Source organism: Equus quagga, chromosome 12, assembly GCF_021613505.1.
Source record: "Equus quagga isolate Etosha38 chromosome 12, UCLA_HA_Equagga_1.0, whole genome shotgun sequence".
Classification (NCBI taxonomy): domain Eukaryota; kingdom Metazoa; phylum Chordata; class Mammalia; order Perissodactyla; family Equidae; genus Equus; species Equus quagga.
In genome coordinates this window covers 44530421-44558014 of record NC_060278.1, presented here as the reverse complement: position 1 = coordinate 44558014, position 27594 = coordinate 44530421, and positions in this window count along the sequence as shown.

Here is a 27594-nt window from a genome sequence, read left to right as displayed (position 1 = left end):
AAAATCTTTCAGCTTTTTGCTGTTGAGTATGGTGTTAGCTGTGGGTTTTTCATATATGGCCTTTATAAAGTTGAAGTATGTTCCTTCTATGCCCACTTTGTCGAGAATTTTTATCATAAATGGATGTTTATTTTTTTTGAGGAAGATTAACCCTAGAGCTAACTGCTGCCAGTCCTCCTCTTTGTGCTGATGAAGACTGCCCCTGAGCTAACATCCATGCCCATCTTCTTCTAGTTTATATGTGGGATGCCTACCACAGCATGGCGTGCCAAATGGGGCCATGTCACACCCAGGATCCGAACCGGTGAACCCCAGGCCACTGAAGCGGAATGTGCGCACTTAACTGCTGCACCAGGGGGACAGACCTGGGATGTTGAATTTTGTCAAAAGCTTTTTCTGCATCTATTGAGATGATCACATGATGTTTATACTTCATTTTTTAAATGTGGTGTATGACATTGATTGATTTGCAGATGTTAAACCATCCTTGCATCCCTGGAATAAATCCCACTTGATCATGGTGTATGATGCTTTTAATATATTATGGAATTCAGTTTGCTAATATTTTGTTGAGAATTTTTGCATCTATATTCATCAAGGATATTGGCCTGTAATTTTCCTTTTTTTGTGGTGTCCTTGTCTGGTTTTGGTATCAGGGTAATGCTGGCTTTTAAAAATGTATTTGAAAGCTTTCCTTCCTCTTCAATTTTTTGGAAAAGTTTGAGAAGGTTAGGTATTAAATCTTCTTCAAATGTTTTATAGAATTTACAAGCAAAGCTGTCTGGTCCTGAACTTTTGTTTGTTTGTAGGTTTTTGATTACTGTTTCAGTCTTCTTACTAGTGAATTGGTCTATTCATATTTTCTATTTCTTCATGATTCAGTCTTGGAAGATTGTATGTTTCTAGGAATTCATCCAATTCTTTTAGTTTGACCAGTTTGTTGGCATATAATTGCAGTAGTCTCTAATTATCCTTTGCATTTCTATGGTATCTGTTGTAACTTCTCCGTTTTTGTTTCTGATTTCATTTGTTTGAGCCTTCTCTCTTTTTCTCTTGGTTAGTCTAGCTAAGGGTTTGTGGATTTGGTTGATCTTTTCATAGAACCAACTCTTCACTTTCATTGATCTTTTTCTGTTGTTTTCTTAGTCTCTATTCTGTTTATCTGTGCTCTGATCTTTATTATTTCCTTCCTTCTACTAATTTTGGGCTTTGTTTTTTCTTTTTCTAGTTCCTTTACACATAAAGTTAGGTTGTTTATTTGAGATTTTTCTTGTTTCTTGAGGTAGGTCTGTATTGCTATGAACTTCCCTCTTATAACTGCTTTTGCTGCGTCTCATAGATTTTGGTATGTTGTATTTTTATTTTCATTTGTCTCTAGGTATTTTTTAATTTCTCCTTTGATTTCTTTGATGACCCATTTGTTGTTCAGTATCATGTTATTTAGTCTCCATGTTTTTTGTTTTCCCCATTTTCGTCTTGTAATTGATTTCTGGTTTCATACCATTGTGGTCAGAAAAGATGCTTGATATGATTTCAATCTTCTTGAATTTATTCAGACTTGTTTTATGGCCTAGCATGTGATCTATCCTGGAGAATGTTCCATGTGCACTTGAGAAAAATGTATATTCTACTGCTTTTGGATGGAATCTTCTGTATATATCTATTAAGTTCATCTGGTCTAATGTGTTGTTCAAGGCCGATGTTTCCTTGTGTATTTTCTCTCTGGATGATCTGTATATTGCTGTAAATGAGGTGTTAAAGTCCCCTACTATTATTGTATTGCTTTCGATTTCTGTCTTTAGGTCTGTTAATTTGCATTCTATATTTTGGTGCTCCTGTGTCAGGTGCATACGTATTTGTAAATGTTGTATCCTCCTGTTAGATTGACCCCTTTATCATTATCTAATCTCCTTTATCTTTTATTGCAGTCTTTGTTTTAAAGTCTATTTTGTCTGATATGAGTATAGTTGCTTCAGCTTTCTTTTCATTTCCATTTGCATGCACTATCTTTTTGCTTCCCTTTAATTTCAGTCTGTGTGTGTCCTTACTTCTGAAGTGAGTCTCTTGTAGGCATATAGATGGATCTCGTTTGTTTTTTTTTATCCATTCAGCCAATCTATATCTTTTGACCAGCAAGTTTAGTCTATTTACATTTAAAGTAATTATTAATAGGTACGTCCTTATTGCCATTTTGTTAATTGTCTTCTGGCTGTTTTTGTAGTTCCTCTCTGTTTCTTTCTTTTTCTCTTTCTCTCTTTTCTTGAGGTTTAATGGCTTTCTTTAGTGTTATGTTATGTTTAGATTCCTTTCTCATTTTCTTTTGTGCATTTACTATAAGTTTGTCCCATGTGATTACTGTGTGGTTCACGTATAACTTCCTATGTAAACAGCAGTCTGTTTCAAGTTCATAGCACTTAATTTTGAACACATTCCAAAGCTTTATATTTTTACTTCTCCCACCCTGCAATTTATATTTTTGATGTTACATTTTATATCTTTTTATTTTATGCATCCCTTACTATTTATTGTAATTTTAGTTAATTTTACTACTTTTGTCTTTTAACCTTCATGCTTGCTTCATATGTGATTGATCCACTTACCTTTATTATATACTTACCTTTTCCAGTGAGATTTTTACTTTCATACGTTTCCCTATTATTGACTAGCACCATTGCTTTTCAGCTTAGAGAAGTCTCTTTAACATTTCCTGTAAGACTGGTTTAGTGGTGACAAACTCCCTTAGCTTTTGCTTATTTAGAATACTTTTAATCTCTCCCTCACTTCTGAAGGAGAACTTTGTTGAGTAGAGAATTTCTGGTTGGAAGTTTTCCCTTTCAGCACTTTGAATATGTCATGCCACAAACTTCTGGCCTGTAAAGTTTCTCCTGAAAAATCTGCTGATAGCCTTGTGGGGTTTCCCTTATATGTAACTAGTTGTTTTTCTCTTGATGCTTTTAGGATTCTCTCTTTGTCCTTAAGTTTTACCATTTTAATTATGATGTGTCTTGGTGTGGGTCTTTTTGGGTTCATCTAATTTGGAACTCTCTGGGCTTCCTGGACCTAGGTGCCTGTTTCCTTTCCCAGATTAGGGAAGTATCCAGACATTATTTCTTCAAATAAGTTTTTTGGCTCCTTCTCTCTCTCTTCTCCTTCTGGAACCCCTATAATGCGAATGTTATTCCACTTGATGTTGTTCCAGAGATCTCTTAAGGTATTTTATCTTTTGAAAATTGTTTTTTCCTTTTGCTGCTCTGTTTGGGTGACTTTCATTGTTTTGCCTTTCAGCTCACTGATTTATTCTTCTACTTCATCCGGTCTGCTGTTGAACCCCTCTAGTGTATTTTTCTGTTCAGTTGTGACTTCTGTTTGGTATTTTCTTATTTTTTCTATCTCTTTGTTGCTGTTCTCACTGTGTTCATCCATTCTTCTCCTGAGTTTGGTAAACATCTTTATGACCATTACTTTAAACTCTTTACCAGGTAGATTACTTATTTCTGTTTCATATAGTTCTTTTTCTGAGGATTTGTCTTGGTTTTTGTTTAAAATATTCCTTTTTCTCCTAATTTTGTCTAACTCTCTGTTTCTATGTATTAAGTAAATCAGCTACCTCTACCAGTCTTGAAAGATTGGCCTTATGTAGGAGATTTCCTGGGGGGCCCAGAGGTGCAATCCTCTCTGGCCACCGGAGCCAGGCACTCAAGGGATGTCCCCTGTGTTGGTTGGGTGTGCCCTCCTGTTGCATTGTGGTGGGGCCATGGCTGTGGTGTGAGGATGAGTGGAGCTGACTCTCAGCCCTGATGCAGCTGCAATTGCAATGGTTCATTGGTGGGTGGGGCTGTTGTCAATGTTGGCTGCGAGGTGTGGTCAAGGCACAGAGGTGGATGGGGCTCACAGCACAGTGTGCCCACTGGCTCTAGCAAGGTAGAGGGAGAATTCCAAAATGGTACCTTCTAGTGCTGGCATTAGCAAGGTAAAATATGATTGCAAATGGCTCCTGCCAGTGTCTCAGTCCCTGGGGAAAATCCCTTCTGGTTCCTGCCCCTCCAGAAGATGCTTTAACATTAGTGAGTGGTCTCCTTTACCTGTGGTCTACACATTTTGCAAGATGGTGCTTTTGTGCTGGTTTCTGGCTCGAGTGGGTCTGCGCTTGGGTCATTCCCTACAGTTCTATAGTTTTCCTGGATGTAATCCCCATTGGTTTTCAAAACCAGGTGTTTCAAGTGCTCCTGTTCCTTGTGCAGGATCTAAGGCTTGGAGTGCCTGATGCAGAGCTTAAGTCCCTTGCTCCTAGGGAAATTTTCCATACCTTTGAGGTCCTTCTTGATGGTGGATCACCACAGATGGGGTGTGGTTCTTTTCTTGGCGAGGTCATGTCTCTGCCTCTTCTGCTTGTCTCAATGGTGTCCTTTTGTCCTTTGCAGTGGAGGCTCTGTTCCTCTAGCTTTCAGGTCCTTTTCAGGGGGATTTATTCCGTATGTAGTTGTAGAATTGTTGTGTCTGTGGGAGGAAGTGAGTTCAGGATCTTCCTAGTCACCATCTTGAACCTCCCACCTTGGAATGATTTTCTTAAAATAAGGAAAGATTCACAAGAAAAGTTTAACAGTGGTTAATTCTAGTGAATAGCCTGAGAATTGGAGTGGGGAGGGGCATTTTAACTTATCATTTTACACATTTCTGAATTTTTTGACATTTTAACCATAATCTTTATGTTTTTCTGTGCCTTGGTTTCCTCATTTATAAAGTGGGGATAATAATATGTGGAGTTTTGGTTCATGACATCCAAACCTTGGGGCTTATACTTTTATTTCATTGTTATATTGATATTGTTAAGAAAAACTTTGGAAGCAATCTAAATGTTCATCAGGAGGGGATAGGTTAATATTTCATAGGATTGTTGAGGGGCTTGAATGATTAAATACATATAAGGTGCTTAGGGTGATGCCTAGCACATAATAAATTCTCAGTAAATGTTATCTGTTATTAGTTTTTGAGTTATTAGTAATGAGGAATAACTGCTTACATTTGGATTCTGCCAGAACCATATGTCTATAAATAGAACAAACTCAGGGCTTCACTTCTAGGTCTGTCCTCACTTGAGCCTAAGTGAGAGGTGATTACAGAACCCAGGCTCAATTAGTTTGTCTGCCCCTTTCCCCTTCACTACTAGAGATGGCAGCTGCTTTATAGCTTAGTAAGATAGAGGATGTTGTGAAGCTCAAGTGGACTACATTTTCAAAACATTTTTATCAGATGGAAGAATGAGTGTAATATAATAAAGAATATATCTAGTATTTGTCCCTGGCTCCTGACACAGAACTTCAAAAGCCCTTGGAATTTTCTGAGTGGCATGAATGTCTATGTTGTGCTAACAAGGTGAATTATGATGGGCCCCTAGATAACTTTAAGATAGGGGCTGGTCACCAGAAAGACCAAGCACATGATTAGGGAGTTGAAACTTTGGACCAATTCACCCTTTCAGGGAAGGAGTGGGGCTGGAGATTGAGTTCAATCATGTGGCCAATGATTTAATTAGTCGTGCCTGTGTAATGGAATGTCGATAAAAACTCTGGACACTGAAACTCAGTGGAGCTTCCTGGTTGATGAATACATTGATGTGCTGGGAGGGTGGTGTGCCTAATTTCACAGAAGAAGGGCATGGAAGCTTTGAACTTCCTCCTAGCCCTAGCCCTATGTGTATCCTCTCTTATATACTGTAACTGTAAGTTAGTACTTTCCTGAGTTCTGGGAGTTGTTCTAGAGAATTATTGAGCCCAAGGGGGTCATAGAACCTCCAAATTTGCAACCAGTTTGTCAGAAGTGTGGTGGCCTGGGCACCTCTGGAACTTGTGTCTGGAAGCTGGTGTAGGGGCAGTTTTATAGAGGGCTGAGCCCTTAAACCTGTGGAGTCTGGTGCTAACTCCTGGTGATTAGTGTCTGAATTGAATTATTGCAGTATATTCAGATTGGGTGGAAATAAAGTACAGGGTCACCTGGTTTAACTAATTATTAGCAAGATCTCTCTCTCTCTCTCATTAACTAGAAAGTCCCATTCACAGTTGCAATGGGGCAGAGCAACCCGAACCAGAGGCTGGAAATATCTGGCTGTTAGCATATGCCCTTTTCCACACACTTGTTATCATCCTCTACCCTTTGACATTTGTGAAAAGTGATCAGTAAAAATGATGGTGAAACCACTTAAATTCCATTTTGTCATTTGTACCCAGGAACTTTTCTACTCATAGATCGAATGCAGCCCTTCTTGGTGTACAAATTGCGGTAAGTCATGTGTTGCTTAATGATGGAGATATGCCCTGAGAAATGCATCCTTAGGTGATTCTGTTATTGTGTGAACATCATAGAGTGTACTTACACAAACCTAGATGGTATAACCTGCTATGCACCTAGGCTGGATGGTACTAATCTTATGGGACCACTGTCGTATATGAGGTGTATCATTGACTGAAATGTTGTTACGTGGTGCATGACTGTAATTGGCTTTCCTTGTTTTCTTTCTTCTCACTTACTTTTCTCAAATAGGGACCACCAAGGACATACGTTTGCTAAATAGCAATTTCACTTACAAGACCTCCCCAATCTATTAGACTTGGAGCTGACACAAGAATTGCTGCTCAGCATTTAAATGTAACATTAATTGTAAGACACGTTACTCTTCCTCACTGCTTAGATTTTTAGGGAATGCAAAGAGCATTTTATTTCAAAGTGGGAAAAGCAACCAAAAAAGTTCCAGGAATGTCCTGATTGGTTTTGGGTAACTGTTAGAGCAAGACATACAAATGCTCTAACCGGGGATTAAACAACGTCCTGTAGAAGTCGGAGCTCTTGTCTTCTGTGTCCTGATGCAGAGGTTTTCTTTTTTCTTTTGTAACAGCTTTATTGAGATATAATTCACATACCATAAAATTTTTTTCTCCTTAACCTTGATTATACATCTGCAAACCAGTCCCCATTTCCAATCACCAGTAGCATATTACAGTATTTCCTTCTGTCAAAATAAACTAATAAAACAAACTAAGAAATGCAAATAAATTCACACATATATGTAATACACAAACACCTCAAGGCCATATAGGTACAGGTTTTCATATTACTCATTTGTCCATCTGATTGTCCTCAGGGGATCAAGATGGGGACAGCAAACCATACTTGTGATGACCACACAGAAGTGAAAATCTTAGAAATGAAAAGATCTTCTTACTAATGAAATTCCTCTACCATCCAAATTATAAAAAGTCATCCAGATTGTAGTGAAAGGTCTCATGGACTTCTGGGTGCTCTACCCTCAGTTAGATGAACAATGCTAATTTTTACATGATTCTTTTTATGATGAGCTAGATGTTGCAGCCAGTGGTCCTATTTCTTCTCACTGGCCCCAAATAGAAGTAACATACACCCTGTTTGATGTACTGTTGCTTCTCACGTAGGGAGACAACTTTCCATGGTAAGAATCTGTATTGGTTTCCTAGGGCTCCCGTAACAAAGTACCATGAACTGGGTAACTTAAAACAATAGAAATTCATTCCCGTAGTTCTGGAGTCTAGAAGTCTGAAATCAAGGTGTTGGCAGCATTGGTTCCTTTAGCGCTCTTGAAGGAGAATCTGTTCCATGCTTCTCTCCTAGCTTCTGGTGGTGGTAGGCAATTCTTGGAGTTCCTTGGCTTGCGGCTGCATCACTCCAATCTTTGCTCCCATTTTCACATGGCATTCTCCCTGCATCTCTGTCTCTTTGCACGGCCATCTTCCCTCTGTGTCTCTCTTCTCTTCTTTTAAGGGCACTTGTCATTGGATTAATTAAGGATCCACTCTACGAATATGACCTCATCTAACTTAACTAGTTATATCTGCAATGACCCTATTTCCAAATAAAGTCCATTTTTGAGGTTCTAAAGTTTAGCACTTCAACATATCTTTTCTGGGTGACATGTTGACTCCGTAATAGTACTTGAGATCCTTTATCTGTTCTTGATAAAATGAGGCTTTCAGGCTTCTCACCATCCTGCTCATCTCCATTCACAGGGTCCAGGTTGTCAATGTCCCCTTAACAGCTGTAATCTGAGAGATATTGGAGCAGAGGCTTGGAAACTATCTTTTATTGTTTCTCTTTTTGAGTCTAGGAATAAAACATTTCTAGTTGTAAATAGTAGAAGAGGTCAGTTTCAAAATAATATTTTCAGGCAAATTAAACTTTTGAAAGTTCTGTTTATCTGTTAATAAGAAAGTCTTTAGATATGTCATGTCATTGAAGCCTCCTCTTTCTCAAAGCCTGGTCCCTCCCCTGCCTGCATCTCTTCTTTTCTCAGGATCCCAAGGCATTGTATCTCATGGTTGTCTGTTTGCAAAATGATTATTCCAGAAAATACATGAAAACAAACCATACTGAGAGGGCAAAAGAAGCCACAAGAGGATAACCTGTTGGGGGTGATATCTGGATGGGGGATGTAACCTCCCAGAGTATTTATGTTGGTGGGGTGGGCTGTTTAAGATTGATTTGTGGCCATGATGTGTGTTGAATCCTTTATACATAGAGATTATCCCCCTCCCAATACTCCCCCACAAGTGAGTTATGGGGTTCCAAGTAGGAGTTTGAGGAAGTTGGGCTGTTGTCGATTAGCTGTTCTATTACTGTGGCTCTATCCATGCTCCTTCCTGTAAGAGCTATGTGTGGTGCTTTGGAAGCCTTCCCTGTTTTTATCCCATTTTGGGGTCCTGACCTGGTCGTTACTTATCTTGTCATGTCCTAAGCCTCTTGTAAGAGAAGGATCCTCTGCTGAGGGTGGGTCACACTCAAGGACTTGGTGGTGGAGGCATGGGAAGGGGATAAAGGAGAGTGGCTAAAAACAGCCAGGGAATCACTATTTATGCTAAGTAAGGGTGTTTACAAGTATCCTTGGGTATATGTTCCCAATATTACAACCACAATTCATTTGAATCAAAAAAATCCTTAAATTTATTTTTATGGTTTTTAAGAAACATTTTAATTCTTGCCATGTGTACTTTCCTGCATTTTTAATAAGAGGGAGTGTAATTACTGAATGGACATTCATTACAGAGTGCATCAATAATGCATTGGATTTTGCAGCAGTATTTTTCTTTTTGTTATCATTGTGGTGATCGATGGTGAGTCTAAGCAGATTCAGTTAATGCCACTGTGATTTATGAGAACATGACATGTTTGGAAGGGCCTAGAAATACTCTTCACACAGAGGTGGAAGGAGAAGGTTGTCACGATGGTGGCAAGGGGGTGGTAACTCTGCTATTCTATGAAGGCTTTAGAAATATTAACTGCCCCCCTGGATCCTTAATTAGCCACCTGTTCTCTGCTTTTCTGCATCCCCATGGAGTTGTTGCAAGTATTCATGTTTCTATTTGTAGTGAGGTATTGAGGTACAACGGAACAAAAAGTCATTTTGTGTCAGTGTTTATGGGAAAAGTAGAAATTGGAGTAGAGTTTTGGAGGTAAAATATTTCATGGGGCCAATGGGACAAATATATTTTGATCATTAGAATGATTGTTTTTACTTATTGACTTGAGTCTAATGAGATGGATTCAATTCCATTTAATTAAAGCACTATTAAGTGCCCATGACATATAAAGCACGTAGCAATTAGTGTGGGTGGATCCATCAGAAATAGGTTTGACACAAAGCAGAATGAAATGAGTACTATCAATAAGAGATGCTAAAAGTGCCATTTGGGGTCAAAGGAAGAAGAGATCATATTTATTTAGTGTTTCAGCTGAATTCATTTGAAAAAGAACCTGAAACAGATTTTACATGGTAACACTTTATTGAGGTTACAATCCCAGGGAAGCAATAGGGAGGCAAAAAAGAGAAGTGAGGCAAGAAAGGAGAGCAAATGCAAGACGATGTGTTATCATCTGATCCAGCTTTTCAGAAAACCGTGTGGTTGCTAATCACGTGGGTCATCTCCAGCGAGACTGCCTGGAACAGTCATCTGTCCATCATAAAGAAGGATGAAGGAGCTCTTACCTTTCTCCTCTCTGTCATTAGTCAAAGTCTGCTCCATGGACACCAACTCCCCTACCATTTTGGGTTGTGTTATCCAGCCCCCCAAGAGTTTGCTGGGGAGGCCAGAGCTTCAGTGGGTTCAGTCTGTCCAGTATACAGACGTGATCAGTTGGGACTCATGGGTGCCTCTTGGTCTGTGGAGGCAGCAGTGGTGGCCTGGGCTTTATGACTGTAGAAAAAACATGAGTTGTCACTAAGGTTATTCTGGCCTGGAAGTAAGGCAAGCCAGTAGGACGAGGGGTGAGGAGATAGTCAGGGCTGAGCAAATCTAGAGTGGTCCATATCTCTGGAGTTAAGATTAGGGAAAGCTTTAAAGAGGAAGATAGCAATGAGATGGCATTTAAAAGGATGGATAGGATTTTGATAGGAAGATGTAGAGAGGGAGAATGTTGTTGGTAGTGAGATTTGAATCAAATGAAGACCTGAAGTTGGGAAAGCAGGGTTGGTAGAGGGCACAGTGAGTAGTCCACTTTGCTTGGATGCTAAAATATGTGTAGAGGAAAAGTGGGAGATAAGGTTGGAAATGTAGACTGGGGCTTGATTAGGGAGGACTTTGAGAGCAAATGTATCAGTCAGCTATTGCTGAATAACAAATACAAAATTCTTACTGACATGTAACAATAGGTGTTTTTTTCTTGTATATCTGCTGGTCAGCTGATGTCGCTCTCCTCCAGGCTTCAGGTCTGTGGATTGGCTGGGCAGCTCTGCTCTATACATGTTCATTCAGGGTCCAGGCTGAAGGAGTAGGAGCTCTCTGTGGGGAGCCTCTGTTCATGGTGGTGGCAGAAGCTCAAGAGGACTTGTCCAACCACACTAGCACACCTCAAGCTGCTGCTTGTGTCATGTCTATTAGCATACCATTGGCCCAGGCAGTCGCATGACTAAGGCCAAAGTCAGTGGGGCCAGGAAACATACCCTGCTCCTATGAGACCAGGGCAACGATGTAGATGCATCCTTTCCTCCAAGGAAATAAAGAATTGTGACCAATAATTCAATCCAGCAGAGCCAAGTTGAGAAGCTTATAGACTCAAGGAAAAGAAGAGTATTTTATCCATTGCATTTGTACTTCTGGTACCAAGCACAGTGCCTTAGAAGGCAGTAGGTGCTCAATGTTTGATGGATGCACTACTGAATGCATTCAGCACTGTGGTAAACACTGCAAATTGAGTTCAGGGCCCGCCTCCTGCAGCATTTTCTCCACTTTAGGCTTTGAGATACAACTCATATCCAATTAGACTAAAGCACTTATTTCAAGATAATCCTTCCAAAACTTTGCTTTTCTATGTCCTTTCCTTATTCAAGAAACAATTATAACTTCTTTTGGATGACCACGTCAAGCCAAACTTCTCTACCCGACCTTCCTTAATCTGGCTCTACTTCCTACTCCTCCAGACACAAATTGTCCCTGCCAGTTCCGCCCTGTCTGTGATGTTCCCTGCCCCCACCCCCTCCTATTATGATTGTTGTTTCCTCAGTGCCTCTACCCAGACTGTTGTCTTTGAAAGGGATGTCGTCTCTCTTCTTAGATCCATCCATAGATTATTTACTCTTCTAGCTTGGCTAAATGGCTCTTTTTCCATAAAACCTTCTGGGACTGTTCCAGGCCTCACTGACCCCTCCTTTTTCTGAACGCCTGTTCACACTTGTGGAACATTTTAACTTTTTATTGCTGAAGAAATGTTGCATGTGGGTGAGTCCCATTTGCCCAATCAGTTTGTCAAGCCCAAATCTTTTGCTGCTTTGGGTCTTTTTTTAGCACGCTACTTGATACGAAGTAGGTGAATAATAAATAAGTGTCAATGGATTGATCCTATATGCACTATGTCCGTATTTAATGAACTTGGCTGTTGACCATCTTGCATGCATTAGAAAGCAGACTCCTTGAGGGCAGCAGTATAGTCTTCTGCATATGTGTACCTTCTACTTAGTTGCCCTGACATAGCGCTTGGATCAATAATTGGTGAACTTTTGAAACGTGATCAGCCCATCTCTTCATAATGCATTATCATTTAGACGCCCTGTGATTTAGAGGCTGATGGGGAACAACAAAATTATTTTTGACAAAGCAAGCTAAGGTCTTGGTGCCCACTGTAAGTGAACCTACAGGAGTGTGTCTTCCTCTCCGCTGGGGCTTTGAGGATGTAGCAGATTCCATCGTCCCAAGGACCCAAAAAGGATGCCCATTGTCCTCTGGGCTATGTGTTATCTCCTGTCCATTATGCAAATGAAGTATGAAAATAATAGGCTGTTTTTTATTTCTCCCCCTGAAGCCATGAAAACAGTGACCACGTGGTTCTATCTCTTCCTGGGATAAGAAGGAGAGGTTGGCATTGTCCCTTTTTGATGAGGAAGATTCAGTGTTTCTCTCACCACCTCCTAACGCGATATCCTTGCTTAGAGCACTGCTGACTCAGGGGCACTCTGAGTGAAGCTGTCATTTCAAAGGAGGGCTGACTTTTGGATTATGCTGCTTAGAAGTCTGAGGAATAGCATTATGTCTGCCCCCTCCCTGTATTACGTACTATTTACGACCACCAGCAGTTTCTTTGACCTGGGGGTTGACTGGTCAAAGTTGTAAATAATCTGATCTTGTCCTTTTGAGACCTCTTTTGCATCCTTCTTTTCTCTCTCTCAATGTCTTTCTAGTGCCTGATTTCTCCAGGTACCCATTCCTCCAGGATGTTTCCCTCCACAACTGTCCAGGGTGCCACTGCAACGCCCATCTGGAATGGGAGGATTGTATGTTCCCAATCTTCTTATTCACCTTCTTGCAAGTTCAAAACTTAACTAACTTGTGCTTCATTCTCCTAGGGCTTGCTCTCTGCTGAATCTGACCTGAATAAGTGTCATGTCATGGTTTTACACGGCTTCATGATATACTTCTTAAACAGAACTTCTTGGTGAATGTAAGGAGGTACTCGAAGTCACACTACAATCCTGACATGTCTTCTTCCAACATCAATTTTATTCAGTAGCAAGTGATTTTAAATATCTGAGAAAACTAAGATGAATGCTGCTAAATGGTGAAATAGAATGCAAAGTTCAAATGAAAGTTTAAGCTAAAGCACGAGGCAATAAATTTGTGCCCTTTGTGGGGTGTTCTAGGCTATGACTTCTACTCTCACAGATTTTAACCCCCAAAAGCTTTGGAGGGCAAAGCTTAAAAAGCATTTTGTAAACACTCCCTGGCATAGTGGGAGGTCGTGCAGAAATGCAAACCAAAAGGGTCTGGGTGAGTTTGAGGAATTAGTGCATCAAAAATCGAGTCAGTCCATATCCCAGAGGCAAAGAAACTAAAGCTTGAATGGAAGTTGCTGGAAGAAACCTGGAGTCCAGCAAGGTGGATGCTAGAAGTAGATGAGAAAGAAGTCAAAGATTGGAAACGGGAAGCAAAGTCAAAGTCTTGAGGACTGTCAGCTGGTTCTGTTGAATTCAACTGTTTCTGCATGGGGTGGCTTTTCTCCCACGTGACTTAAAGGCGTGGTCTTCACATTGGACATATACTATGTTCATGGAGGTTTACGAGAACTTTTAAGGGAATCAATATCCACATCCTCAACTCATAGACATATTCTCTTCTAAAATTTCTCTCTCTTAAAATAAGCCTATAGTGCTTCTCTTGTATCCTTCTGCTTACAATAAACCTTCTTCCACTTTATAAAGTAAGTGAATACCTTTCATCCATTCTGAGTCTTACTATGATGCATTGCCCTAGGGTATAAAAACCTTCAGGGCTCCAAACAAAGATTTCAAAATAATGGTTTTGAGAAAGCAAATGACTCTAATGGCTGGGTAGTTAAAATTTGTGTAGGTCAGGTGGTTTCCAATTCTTTGCTTTCAAAATTGGAGGAGGACTAAATTGAGTTTTCAGCTCTAAAACCATTAAAATAAATATTGATTATAGACTATTATATGAGTTTTACATATAACTCAGAACTTCAAAGAATAGAGTGACATTGCTGTAACTAAACTCCTTCCATTCCTATTACCATACATATGCAAACAACATTTCTTAGTGCTTTTGTCTATAAAAACAAAAAGTAGAACTATAATCAATTATTATAGGATGATTTTCAAAAAGGAAAAATCTGACTCATACATATATATAGGCAATCATAAATGCTGAAATGAATTTCCTAATAAATGCAAAACTGGTTATTATCTTATAGGGCAATAAAATCTAATATTTGGAATCATGTTTTCTAAAGATCAGAAATCAATCGTATCTCTGTTTGACAGAATTAGTTTACATTTCTATAGAGAAGAATCATTTTTATTACTTTCAGTGTGCTACAATTTGCAGAGTTGTAAAATAAACTATCAAAGACAACCAGAGGCATATATCCTTTTAGAAGCAGATAACCTTCATGGGGTGGGAGGTATCTTTCTAGACAATACCCCATTTTTCGGGGAAAGAATACCCAATAATCTCTTTCGCCCATGTGAAAGTCTTGCACAATTTTCCTAATAGATCCTAAACTCTGTATCAGTCTAGCGATAAGTAATTTTTATCCAAAGATAGAAGAACTAATTGAAAAAAAATCCTAGCCCCATCAATGTTATTAAGAGATGCATTTTTAAAAAATTACATTTATGTTTAATAATTATTTAGTTAAAATTTTAATATATTCACGTTATGTTGCTCAATTATATATTAATAATTACAACAACAACTCAATTCAGGAGAAATTTTTTAAGCTCTTAAAGCCTTATAGTTACCAAACATTTAAATATAATTTAAATAATATACATATTTTATTGCAGAGAATTATGATAGGGTGATCAATAAAAGATTTGAAGCAAGTAAAATATTATATTAGGGCATAATCTTGTGAAGAAGTGGAAAGACACTAAAATCAAGGAGAAAATGGAGTCATATAAATTTTCTGACATAAAATGTTGCTCAAGTGTTTTTTAAAATATGGATAATGGTGACTATCAAATTATGTTGCTTAAACTCCATTGCACATACTTAAAAGAGTAATGTATTTATTTTAAAATATTGATTTTTTAAATTTTTATTTTTTTTGGATGTACATCATATTTCAAATTCTGGATACATTACATCATGTTCACCACCCAAACACTAATTATAGTGCATCCCCTCACATGTGACCCTAATCACCCCTTTTGCCATCCCCCCTCCCCTTTCCCAACGGTAACCACCAGTCCAATCTCCAATGCTATGTGTTTTTTTTTTTTGTCATTTTTATCTTCTACTTATGAGTGAGATCATATGGTATTTGACTTTCTCCCTATGACTTATTTCACTCAACATAATACCCTCAAGGTCCATCCATGTTGTCAGAAATGGCTGGATTTCGTCATTTCTTATGGCTGAGTAGTAGTCCATTGTGTATAAATACCACAGCTTCTTTATCCATTTGTCCCTTGATGGGCACCTAGGTTGCTTCTAAGTCTTGGCTATTGTGTATAATGCCGCAATGAACATAGGGGTGAAAATATCTTTATGCCTTTGTGTTTTCAAGTTCTTTGGATAAATACCCAGCAGTGGAATAGCTGGATCATATGGTAGATCTATCCTTAATTTTCTGAGGATACTCCAAACTGCTTTCCATAGTGGCTGCACCAGTTTGCACTGCCACCAGCAGTGAACAAGTGTTCCCTTCTCTCCACACCCTCTCCAACATTTGTTGTTTCCTGTCTTGTTAATTATAGCCATTCTGACCGGAGTGAGGTGATACCTCATTGTAGTTTTGATTTGCATTTCCCTCATAGCTAATGATGTTGAGCATCTTTTCATATGCCTGTTGGCCATCTGTATATCTTCTTTGGAGAAATCTCTGTTCAGATCTTTTGCCCATTTTCTAATTGGATTGTTGGTTTTCTTGCTGTTGAGCTGTATGTGTTCTTTGTATATTTTGGATATTAACCCCTTATCTGATATGTGGTTTGCAAATATGTTCTCCCAATTGTTAGGTTGCCTTTTCGTTTTGTTGATGGTTTCCTTTGCTGTGCAGAAACTTTTTAGTTTGATGTAGTCCCATTTGTTCATTTTTTCTTTTGTTTCCCTTGCCCAGTCAGACATGGGACTTGAAAATATGCTGCTCAGACCAATGTCATAGAGCGTACTGTCTATGTTTTCTTCTAGAAGTCTCATGGTTTCGGGTCTTACATTCAAGTCTTTAATCCATTTTGAGTTGATTTTTGTGCATGGTGTAAGGGAATGGTCTACTTTTATTCTTTTGCATGTGGCTGTCCAATTTTCCCAACACCATTTATTGAAGAGACTCTCCTTTCTTCATCGTATGCTCTTGGCTCCCTTGTCAAATATTAGCTGTCCATAAACGTGTGGGTTTACTTCTGGGCTCTCAATTTTGTTCCATTGATCTGTGTGTCTGTTTTTGTGCCAGTACCATGCTGTCTTGGTTACTATGGCTTTGTAGTATAATTTGAAATTGGGGAGTGTGATACCTCCAGCTTTGTTTTTTTTTCTCAGGAATCCTTTGGCTATTCGGGGTCTTTTGTTGTTCCATATAAATTTTAGGATTCTTTGTTCTATTTCTGTAAAAAATGTTTTTGGAACTTCAATAGGGATTGCGTTGAATCTGTGTATTTCTTTAGGAAGTATGGACATTTTAACAATGTTAATTCTTCCAATCCAAGAGCATGGAATATCTTTCCCTTTCTTTGTGTCTTCTTCGATTTCTTTCAACAATGTTTTATAGTTTTCGGTGTATAGATCTTTCACCTCTTTTGTTAAGTTTATTCCTGGGTAGTTTATTCTTTTTGTTGCAATTGTAAAAGGGATTGTATTCTTTTTTTAGATTTTTTTATTTTTTCCTTTTTCCTCCCCAAAGCCCCCCGTACATAGTTGTATATTCTTCGTTGTGGGTATGTGGGACGCTGCCTCAGCGTGGTTTGATGAGCAGTGCCATGTCTGCGCCCAGGATTCGAACCAACGAAACACTGGACCACCTGCAGCGGAGCGCACGAACTTAACCACTTGGCCACGGGACCAGCCCCAAGGGATTGTATTCTTAATTTCTCTTTCTGTTACTTCGTTGTTAGTGTATAGAAACGCAACAGATTTTTGTACATTGATTTCATATCCTGCAACTTGACTGTATTCCTTTATTATTTCTAAAAGTTTTTCAGTGGACTCTTTAGGGTTTTCTAGATATAAAATCGTGTCATCTGCAAAGAGTGACAGTTTCACTTCTTCTTTTCCAATGTGGATCCCTTTTATTTCTTTTTCTTGCCTGAATGCTCTGGCTAGGACTTCCAATACTATGTTAAATAAGAGTGGTGACAGTGGGCATCCTTGTCTGGTTCCTGTTCTTAGAGGGATAGCTTTCAGTTTTTCTCCATTGAGAATGATATTTGCTGTGGGTTTGTCATATATGGCCTTTATTATAATACTCCATAAATCATACCCTTTGTGACTCTAAACTTATGATGAAAAATTTTAGATGTCAACTAAAAAAGTATGAAGTGGTATGTAGATTTTCAAAAACGTTTTAGGAAGTGTGAAAATGAAAGTTGGAAGAGAAATATCATAAAGAAGCCACCTGGTCTCTAATAGGAATACAACATTTTTATTTTGATAGTTACTCTCAATACAGGATTTGCACACAAGCAGCGCCATGCTGTTTCCCTTCAGTGCCAACGGCAGACATAACTGATCACAGAATTCTCCTTGAAGAGCCTGAAAGTGGCCTCGATATTTCAACACAATGCTTCAGGCAATCACTACCAATGGATTGTGTTGGCACATGATTCAATCTAAAGGATCTCAAACAAAACTCTTCTCTGGAAGCTCTGATAAAGGTGGAATCGCTCTGGTGGGAGTGTGAGTTGGGTCATTGGAGAACCCCTGCCCCTGCTCATTTCCATAGGTTGCTGATGAGGCAGCTGAGCGGATCTTCTTATTCTCCGTGGAGCATCATTTGAAAATCAAAGTTTGACCTCTTAGGTTTATGGCCAGAACCTGCTGCTCACTCCCAGCATTCTGGCACTGACCTCACATGACCTGGGAAGTCAACTATCCCCAGTCTGGAACTTGACTTTCCACTCCCCTTTCCAGCACTGGGTGCCGTCTCCATCCTCAGTGGCTCAGCTGTAAAACCCGAGGTGGAAGCAGTTCTCAGAGATCTGGAAGTAGTTCTTGGAAAGCCTTCAACGGAGAGCCTTCCACCAGTCTGTGTCATCATTTGCCTTTGAAGGGAGGCTGGCTGGCTCTTAAGGTCAGGAAGAGACTATGTTATTCAAAATTTTGGACCTGGTGCCTTGCCGATCCTTCTCTACCCTCCAATGTTTCAGTGGCTCCATCATAAAATGGGACCGGCTGCTTTTTCTTAATTTAAGGAAATGTCAAAAGACAAACAAAATTATATACATGCGTGCTCTGATTAAAACCAGATGCCTTGAAACCTCTCATACTGTAATTTTTTCTGCTAGACGAGGACTGAGTATTTATAAGAGGCACTCTGGTGCTTTGCCCATTTGGACTTGAGGGCAGACACAGGGATCCAAAGAAGTGCTAAGAGAAGTTGTGTGGGCGTCTGTGAGTGAACCTCTGATTGAAAGTGCCTTATGGTTAATGGAATAAATATGCACATTATATCATACATATTCGTATATATATATATATATATATATGAACAAATATAAAGACGTTTGTATAATGAAAACCACTATATTTTAGAATAAGCAAAATGCATCCTAAGTGCAAAAATCCCCATGAGACATCACGAGTAATTAAAAACTCAGAGATTGTGGTTAATTATTCCAGAACACAGCAAGCTCTCTTAAATGAACTTGATCTGGATACATAAACACATGTGCAAAAACTGAGTTGTGAAATGGATTGAATGATTGGACCCTAAATTCATCAGAATGGTCTTGTGACTGAGCATGCATGCATGCTTGTGTGTGTGTGCGCGCACACATGTGTGTGTAATATGTCTGAATGTACAAGGGGATCTTGGAGAAAGGGAAGGGCCAGAGAATGGCCTAAAGGGTGCTTCATCTTTTATTCTGTTTTATTTTTTTAAATCGTTTATGGAGTCACATATAACAAAATGCTAATTTTTAATTGAGTGAAGAGAGTATGGGTGTTTGTTATGTAGTTTTTTTTTACTTTTTATATTTTTTGTACTTCCTCAAATACAAATTATTTTAAAAAAAGCCCATCAATTGTGAATGCAGCCCTGTGTTTCTAAAATCCATTGTTTTGCCTTGTCCCAACCTGCTACTTGCTGCTGTCATCTTCTTTGATCATCCTGTATCTATTTGACTCCATACCTTGACTTCCTATTCCCGTCTTTGATGCCCTCTTTGGACATCTGCTATTCTTTCTCTTGTAGAAGAATTGCAACGATCAGAAAGACTTTGACCCCATAAGACTGAATTGCTGGGAATGCCTTTTACCCAGCTTCCTTCCCAGGGGATGGAGAAGCTCAGAAGCAGGTGGCTGCCTCAGGTTAGAGCAGTAAATCTCGGGTGTCTAAAGAAGAGGGCTTTACTGATCTGAGTGGAGACATCACTCCCTCTGGCATGAAGCTGGGGCCTTCAGGGCTGGGTCTGGAGAATGGGAAACCCTTGTCTCTTACATACCTGGAGGGCTGGTCTGGCTGTTTGGAGTTAATTTTGCTTGGACTTTAATCAGATTTCAAATAAGTGCCTTCGCAAAGCCATCTGTAGAATGATGGACACACAGAAGGATAAGTTGTGACTAAAGCTGGTCTTAGCAAACAATAGTTTAAAGAAGCGCTACCTCTAAGGAGAGGAGGTGGCTGGAATAGATGACCTCTTAAAGTTCTTTCACAGATAAGGGGTTTAGAGTTGGAAGGGACCTTAATGGAAGATGAATTCTCTAATCCAATCTCCTCATTATACAAATGAGAAAACTTCAGCTCAGAAAGGTTGAAATGATTTTCCTCAGGTCACATGGCTAGTTTGTGGCCAGCCAGGGCTGTGGACATAAATAGGACATTAAAAAGACAAGCCTTGTGAATCCATCTGTTACCACTGCATTTTTTTATTTGGCAGAATCCATTGTGTCCACATTAGCAAGGTTATATTAATATGGACTATTAAGTGGAATGTGGAAACAACCTTATTAGGGAGAAGTGGACATTATCATGGTACTGGTTAAGATGAGTTTTCTCATCTGCAAAATGAGAACATCACAGTAGATGAACTTTAAGTCCTTCTCCTTAAAAGTCTCTGGGATCCTGCTCATATGGTTGAGGATTACAGGCGCTGGATTTACACACTTCTTAGGCCCACATATGTAAGTGACAAGGGAGCATTTAGTTTGGAGTTTGGAGACTGAGTCCTACCTCTGCCACTTATTTGTCTTGTCACCGTGGGTGATTCACCTCTCTCAACTCAGTTTTCTCATCTGTAAATTGGGGATAATGATGTTTGCCTTATCTACCCTAGGGGTTCCTCATCCTAACCAAGGAATACAGAAAATGATTTGTGTAAGGATTTTCTCAGTTCTTTCAAGGATGGTATATAGCTAGTATCATGCATAGGAGGGAAGCCAAGTCATTATGTATGATGTGTAGGCATGTATGTATGAAGGTGTCTGCCCTTCAGCATTAGAGCATAACTCTCTCCTGGAACCCCAGTTGAGAAGGGCTGCAATTCACTGTACAACATGTACAATATGATAAAACTGTAGGAGATTATTTTCCTTTGTATCTAGCTCCTATCTGTGTTAATTCTATATCCAAATCCCTTGCCTGGAGAGTAAGGGCGAGAGTCTCATGGTTCCCCTATTCTAAGGATGAGGTGGCAGGACGTTAGTCCCATGGGGACAGGTTAGGGGTAGTGTGGTGTGGAGGTGTTGGCTCTTTGCTCCTTATCATTCTAATCAAAACTTCAGCTGTCCCAGAGTGGCTTTGTTCTCCTCAACTTCACTCCTTTCCGTGAATAACTCAGGCAATAAAAAGCTACCAGGCTCTGAGATTGTCTGGCAAATCAAGTTATCTCACAAGGAAGGATGAAGAACCTTTGGCTTGTAGACTTCCTTTCATGAAGCCCTTAAAGCAAGTACCTCTGACAGTCCTTGTGTGGGCGTGATCCTGGATTAGGTGACCTTAAAGATAATAATAGCTACTAACTATTGACTGCTTTCCATGTGTCGGGCTCTGTGCTGAGCACTTTCCATATAGCATCTAATTTAATCCTTAAAACAAGCTGGAGATACAGACATTAAAATAGTCACTTCATAAACAAAGGAAACTGTGGATCAGAATCTTTAAGCACTTGTTCAACAACACTACTAGTTCACTGCTAGTTAGTGGGTAGGGCTAAGGCATGCCACCACTCCAGTGCATCGTTCAGGTTGTAGTCTCTGTGAATGTTGCCCCCCGGAGGTGAGAGCGTGACGGTACTCTCTGGAGTGGTGCGATAGACTGAGAGCAGGAGAATGGAGATGCAAATCCAATTCCGTCTGACCCTGAGTTCTGATCTGAGCCGCGATGGCACATGCTGTCTCTTCCCTGTGAAGGGCTGGTTCTAAGTGGTTGATGAGGTGGGCGTGGAGGGCACTTACTGCCCATCTCTTAAGCCATGTGCGATCTATGCGTGGAGGCTGTTGAGGCCGGCCATTGAGAGAGCCAGTCCTGACCTCCACAGGGGGCTTTGAAGGCAGACTAGTGGTTGAGAGCTGGGGGAGGGCGCGTGTGTTGGTATGTGAGTGTGTGACTATGGTTCCATTAACTAGGGCTGTGATTTCTAAGGAGAGAGATCAGAAACCCTAGGACATGATGTTGGCCAGGACTAGGAGCCTCCCAGTAAACTATCTTCCTATTTCCACTCTCCATGTCTCTGACTATAACTCTGTGTGTGTGTGCACACATATTGAAATTAAAGTTCTCCACACACAATTAATATACTGTGGGGAAGAAAAAGGGCAGAGGAATGTGCAAGAGGCACCTGACCATGGTTACCCACCATGGGTGGCCATGGGTACCCCCTCTGCCTGGCCAAGTGGGTGCATTCTCTGTGAGGTGGGGAAAGACCCATAAAGACAACACCCTACTTTTCCAAGTGACCACGTGGAGCTGAGAACAAAGAACAGGGTTAGGAGTCAGAAGACTCGGGTATTGGCTGAGTCACCTTCGGAAATATGCTGAACCTATGTGAATTCCGGTCCCCTAGGAAAACCTCATTTCACTGGACAGACATGCAGCTCCAGCTTTTACACAGTGGCCCTGTGACAAAGCAATCTGCAAGCCGTGCTGGGGAAATGGCCTTAGTCCTTTCGACCCGTATGGTTACTTGAAAGATTTATTTCTAGCTAGAAGCCCCTTTCTCATCAAATCTGCACGGTCACATAGACTCCAAAATTGATATACTACCTTGAAGATGCCTCCTCTCTTGAAAATTAACCTTCAATTATGTATCATTCTAATTATACACTTCTCTTTAATGCAATTAAAAAAGAGGCTGTGCTTTGCCACTCATTCTCCGTGCTCATTAAAGATCTCTCTCCTTTTAATACCTCGCATTTGGATTGAATTTGATTTTGGAGATTCTGGAAGCAAAGGCGCTGTGAAAAGCGTGGTTGTCACCTTAGTGCACTGGAGGAGTCACCATGGCTGTGATATCCTATGCTGGGCACACTGCACTGCGCTCTGTATGCCGGGCTGGCTCCTTGCTGGCTCTTCAGAGGTGTTAGTTTTGGTACAGAAGTTTCCTTTGCTCTCCTGCAGTCAGAATGAGTTGAAGTTGTGTCACAAGGGGATGGGGAGCGTGCATGAACCTCCTTCTGTTTAAGCTGAGTTTCACAAAGTGCGGCTAGGTCACTCCCATCTTCCCCCCTGAAAAATGACAGAAGGCGCTCAGGATCTCCCCCTCCCTTAGTTCATGGGCGAATGCCTGGTGGCCCTCTGGGTGGCCACTCATTTCCTGAAGGTAGTTCATAGGTGGACATGCTACTTTTCTGGACTAATGTGGCTGCTGGTTGAGGGGTAGATTGTGTGACTCAAACCCAGTTAATGTGTTCTGCTTCCCTCTCGTTTTCTGGAAGTTTTTATAAACAGTAGCAGTTGCGTATTACGTTAGCATTATTTAGGAGACGCCTGCTGGAGGGCAGGAGGACAGGGTGGACGACCTCTCAAAGCCCATTTCCTCAAATGACTCCCCTCCACATCTAAACCTTAAGGTGTAAAAGAAGTTCACAACCATATCCTGATTTCGATGGAAAATCAGCTTAGGAAGGCCTTCTTGAGAGGTCTCTCACAAGTCACTTAAGAATCAGTTTAGCATCAATCTGAAATCAAATGCCTATGCTTATGAACTGAGCGTGTGTCCTTCCCTAAGGAACTGTGGGAAGCTGCTGCTGAAGGCGAGTCTCCAGGGACTTTCTTCCAGAGCATCACCTCTGCTCCTTGGGGTTAGGGCACCCCTTGCCTGGCTGCATCAGAATGCTAATAATTCACCATCTTCTCAGATGCAGTGGTTCTGGACAGACAGGGCCTCTGTTTGTGAGGCTGTAAATGGGCTCAGGAAGACATATGGTCCAGGTAGCCAGCCCCTCAGGTGGGATGGTCTCAGCAGAAGGGCAGGGGACATAGGGATTAAATCAGGACCAAGACATAGTCCTGGTCCTGACCTGTGGCTGACCCTGGGCTCACAAGGGCTTGGGGAAGCTCCCCCTGGGCACAGGTGAAGCCTGTATTTAGAGCGTCTTTGATGGTGCCGTATTTCAAACAAGGTTGGTATGGACTGAATTGCACCTCCTCTCTTCCTCCCTACCCTGAAATTCATATCTTGAAGCCCTATCTCCCAATGTGACTGTATTCTGAGTTAGGGTTTTAAAGAGGTAATTAAGGTTAATGAGGTCATAAGGGTGGAACCCTAATCCAATACAACTGGTGTCCTTATAAGAAGAGAGGACACAAGGGATGTGCACGCCATATGCAAAGGCCATGAAGAAAGGTCATGTGAAGACACAGCAAGAGGGAGCCATGTGCAAGCCAAGGAGGGAGGCCTGAGGAGAAGCTGAACCTGCTGACACCTTAATCTTGGACTTCCCATCTCCAGATGTGAGACCATAAATTTCTGTTGTTTAAGCCGCCCAGTCTGCCGTATTTTGTTGTGGCATCCGGAGCACACTCATGCAAGTATCATTTCATTCCTCTCCCAGGTGTCACTGTCAAATGCCATTAGGGATTCTCGGCATTCAGTCCTCACTTCTGTGATGACCATCGTTATCTGTCACTTGGAGGCAGTACAGGGTCCAGTGTGGTTGGAGCACAAGCTCTGGAGCCACCGTGCTTGGGTTCAAATCCTGACTCTGCCACTCACTAGCTTTGTGACCTTTAGCAAGTTACTTATCCTCTTGGGGCTTCCATTTGTTCTTCTATAAATTAAGGATAGGATTAGTACCAACTTTAAATGGTTGTTGAAAGGATTAAATAAATTAATCCGTGAAAAGTGCTTAGAGGAGCACCTTATACATTGCAAATGCTCAATACGTTCTTCTGATCATCCTTTCTGGGGTGTTTCCGCGTGACTGTGGCCCCACTATACACTAAGCATTATGAGGAAAGTGACTATGGCTGTTTTCTGTAGTCCAAGCACGTAACACAGTTTATTTTTTTCATGCAACAAATATTTATGGAGCACAGACTTGGTGCCAGGCGTGGTTCCAGCTGTGGGGATCAATGGTGAGTAAAGGCAGACTTGGCCCCTGCTCTTGAAGAGCCCGCAGTTCTGACACACCTTGGGTGCTCAATCAACACTTGTTGAAATAAATGGATTGTACCCTTGGTGTGTCTCCATAAATAGCGATCTCTGGAGGGTAGGGCAATGGAAAAAGAGCTAAGGCTTTGGAGCCAGAGACAGCTGGGCTCAAATGTGGCTCAGTGACTCTCTGGCTGTGTGATTTTGGGAAAGTTTCTTCACTTTTCTACATATCAGTTTCCTCATATGTAAAATGGAGATCATAATTGTCCTACCTTATAGGTTCGTTGTGAGGAATAAATGACAAAAATGACTAGTGTTAAAACATCTCCCGTCCTCCTCCAGCCAGATCACCTGTTACAAAGGATATCCCTTCCCCACTCCTCTAGAGCTTCTGTGCTGTTAAAGTGGAGCAAGAGTTGAGGATCTGAAGATTGGCACTAATCTAATTTTACTCATTCATTCAACCAATACTCATTTAACTCCTACTATGAGCTAAGATTGTTCTAGCCACTGGAAACATTGCAGTGGGCAAACACAATCGTTGTCCTCAAGAAACTTACATTCTAAGGAGATATATACAATAAAAAAAATTGAACAAATGAGTATTATAATTCATGTAATGTTAAATGCTATGAATAAGATAGTGAATAAAACATGGTTCCTTGAATGGTAATGATTTTGGTTGGGATCACGGTAGGGGATCATGTGCTGGTATTTTGGTTGGGACATTCTCCAACATTCTCCTCTCTTTTATCTCCCTTCTGGAGAAGGAACGTGCTGAACTTTGGCTGGCTCCCAGGGCCCAGAAGTCTACTGGATACAGGTTGATCTGGAGATTCCTCACCCCTGGGGTATCCTTTAACATTCTGGAGGGTTCCCACAGATCTACAGCAAAAGAAGAGACTCACTGGCTCACTCTGGGTCGGGGGTAGAAGTCCCAGCCTTGTCCTGGGAGTGGGGTGCTGGGAGAACATGAGCTTCCCAGGTCTGCACCAGGTGAGAAGAACCTCTGGGGTGAAGTAGACAGATTGGTGCCCTTTCCAACTCCCTTGTTGTAGGAGGGGAAAGGAAGGGATTGGGAAAGAGGAGATGCTAACTCTTGATCCTCCTTCCTCAGGAATCTGAAGACTTGTGCTCGTAGTCCATTAATCTCTTGTTTAATGACAGTCTTCCTCAGTAGGTGATAAGCTCTTGAGGCCAGTGACCACATCCATTTCAACCTGATAGTGCGTATTTCAGAGCCAGCTCTCACCCTTCATGTATCTGTGTGTGGCAGCAGCCCAGGTTGTGGAGTTAAGATCTGTATCAGGAAGATTCTACAGTGATGACTTAATGGAATCACCGGGAACTTGTAAAGCTATGCAAGCGGACCCTGAAGATTCTGTTATGCCTCTTAGAATCTTGAGGAAGGGCATGTATGGTTTATACAAGCCCCCAGGTAACTTACTTAGCCGTTGTCCCCACCTTGAGATTCACTGCTTTGCAGCTTCTGCTTCTGGAGATGAGAGCTTTCCGACCTGCAGATGGACCAGATGTGTTAGGAAGCCTGAAGCATCTGAAGCTTTGCAATGGCTCCTAGCCTCAGCTCTCTCCCAGGACAAGTGGCATTTCTAGTCCTCCATTCTTTGTGATTGATATTTGCTCCTCCTCCTGTAATTAACTCTCTTCCAACCTTCCCCTTTCCTCCCTTCCCCAGATGCCTGGAGCCTGGGTGGGCTGCCTGAATATACAGACCTTTCTCTCTCCCTCTATGACCCTCTCCAGGTCCATCCCAGGAGGGGGATCTCTCACTTTTCAAAGAGTAAATCTGTAAAAGAAGCAACATTTCCAGAGCAGTAAATCTTTGCTCTGCATGTGGGCGTGCATGTGTGCACATGTGTGTCTGAAAACTGTGCTCTGGGTGTCTATCTGTGTGTTTACTGAGAGGAGAACAGAGTCGATAGCATTAAAGGCCTTTTAATTCCTGAAAAGTCAAGACCGCAAGAGGGAAGGACATACTCAGGGAAGCAAGGGGGGCGTCAAACTACTGGGAGAAACAGGGAAGAGCTGAAGGAAAGGACAAGCTAGGTGGAAAGTGTTCCCACTTTGCTCTGCCGCACGGGACTGGCAGAGAGATGATGATGTATCTGCGCACCATTCCGTGGTAGCTGTGGAGTGTCCTTCCCCCTTGCTGGGTAAGGTCTCTGCCACTTTCGGGGGTTGGAAGGGACTCCTGGCCTTCCCTGTGTGCCGAGTCCCTCACACCCTGGCTAGTCAGCCACTGGGCTTTTTCTTAGACACTAGGTTATATTTTCTCTATCCTGTCCAGAGGAAATAGTCAGAAGAGAACCCTGGAGAAGACTCTGAATCAAGTTGAACTCTCCAAACAGATTTCTGAAAAGTTGTGAATGAAAACAAAACCCTTCCCACCCATGACTGATGAACTCACTACCCGGCTCCAAACGGAACCCAGATGTGTGGAGATGGTGAAATCATCGGGCTGAAATCCAGTTTATTGGCTCTTCTTGTGGATGTGAATGAGATTGGGTGTGGCAGAAGTTAGCCAGCGGACGAGGTCAATTATGATGGAGAGGCCTAAAGTCAATCATGATGGAGGGGCCTACAGGAACCAGAGATCTCTCATTGGGCCACAGGATTGCTAATGAGTGTAGACCACCTTTGTTCCTTGTGACTAAGGGGGAGGGGAACAATATGGATCATTGATATCCGCCAAGAGTTCTTCAACCCTATTTTAGCCTCCCCCCAAACCCTATGATGAAAGAAAGGCACCCAAAGAATCTCCATAGACATCATGAGTCTGACTGTTTAGTCGGGTCCAGGGGAGATATCGAGGCCCTATTAATGCACATGGTCTGAAAAGAGTCCGTTTCCGTCTAACA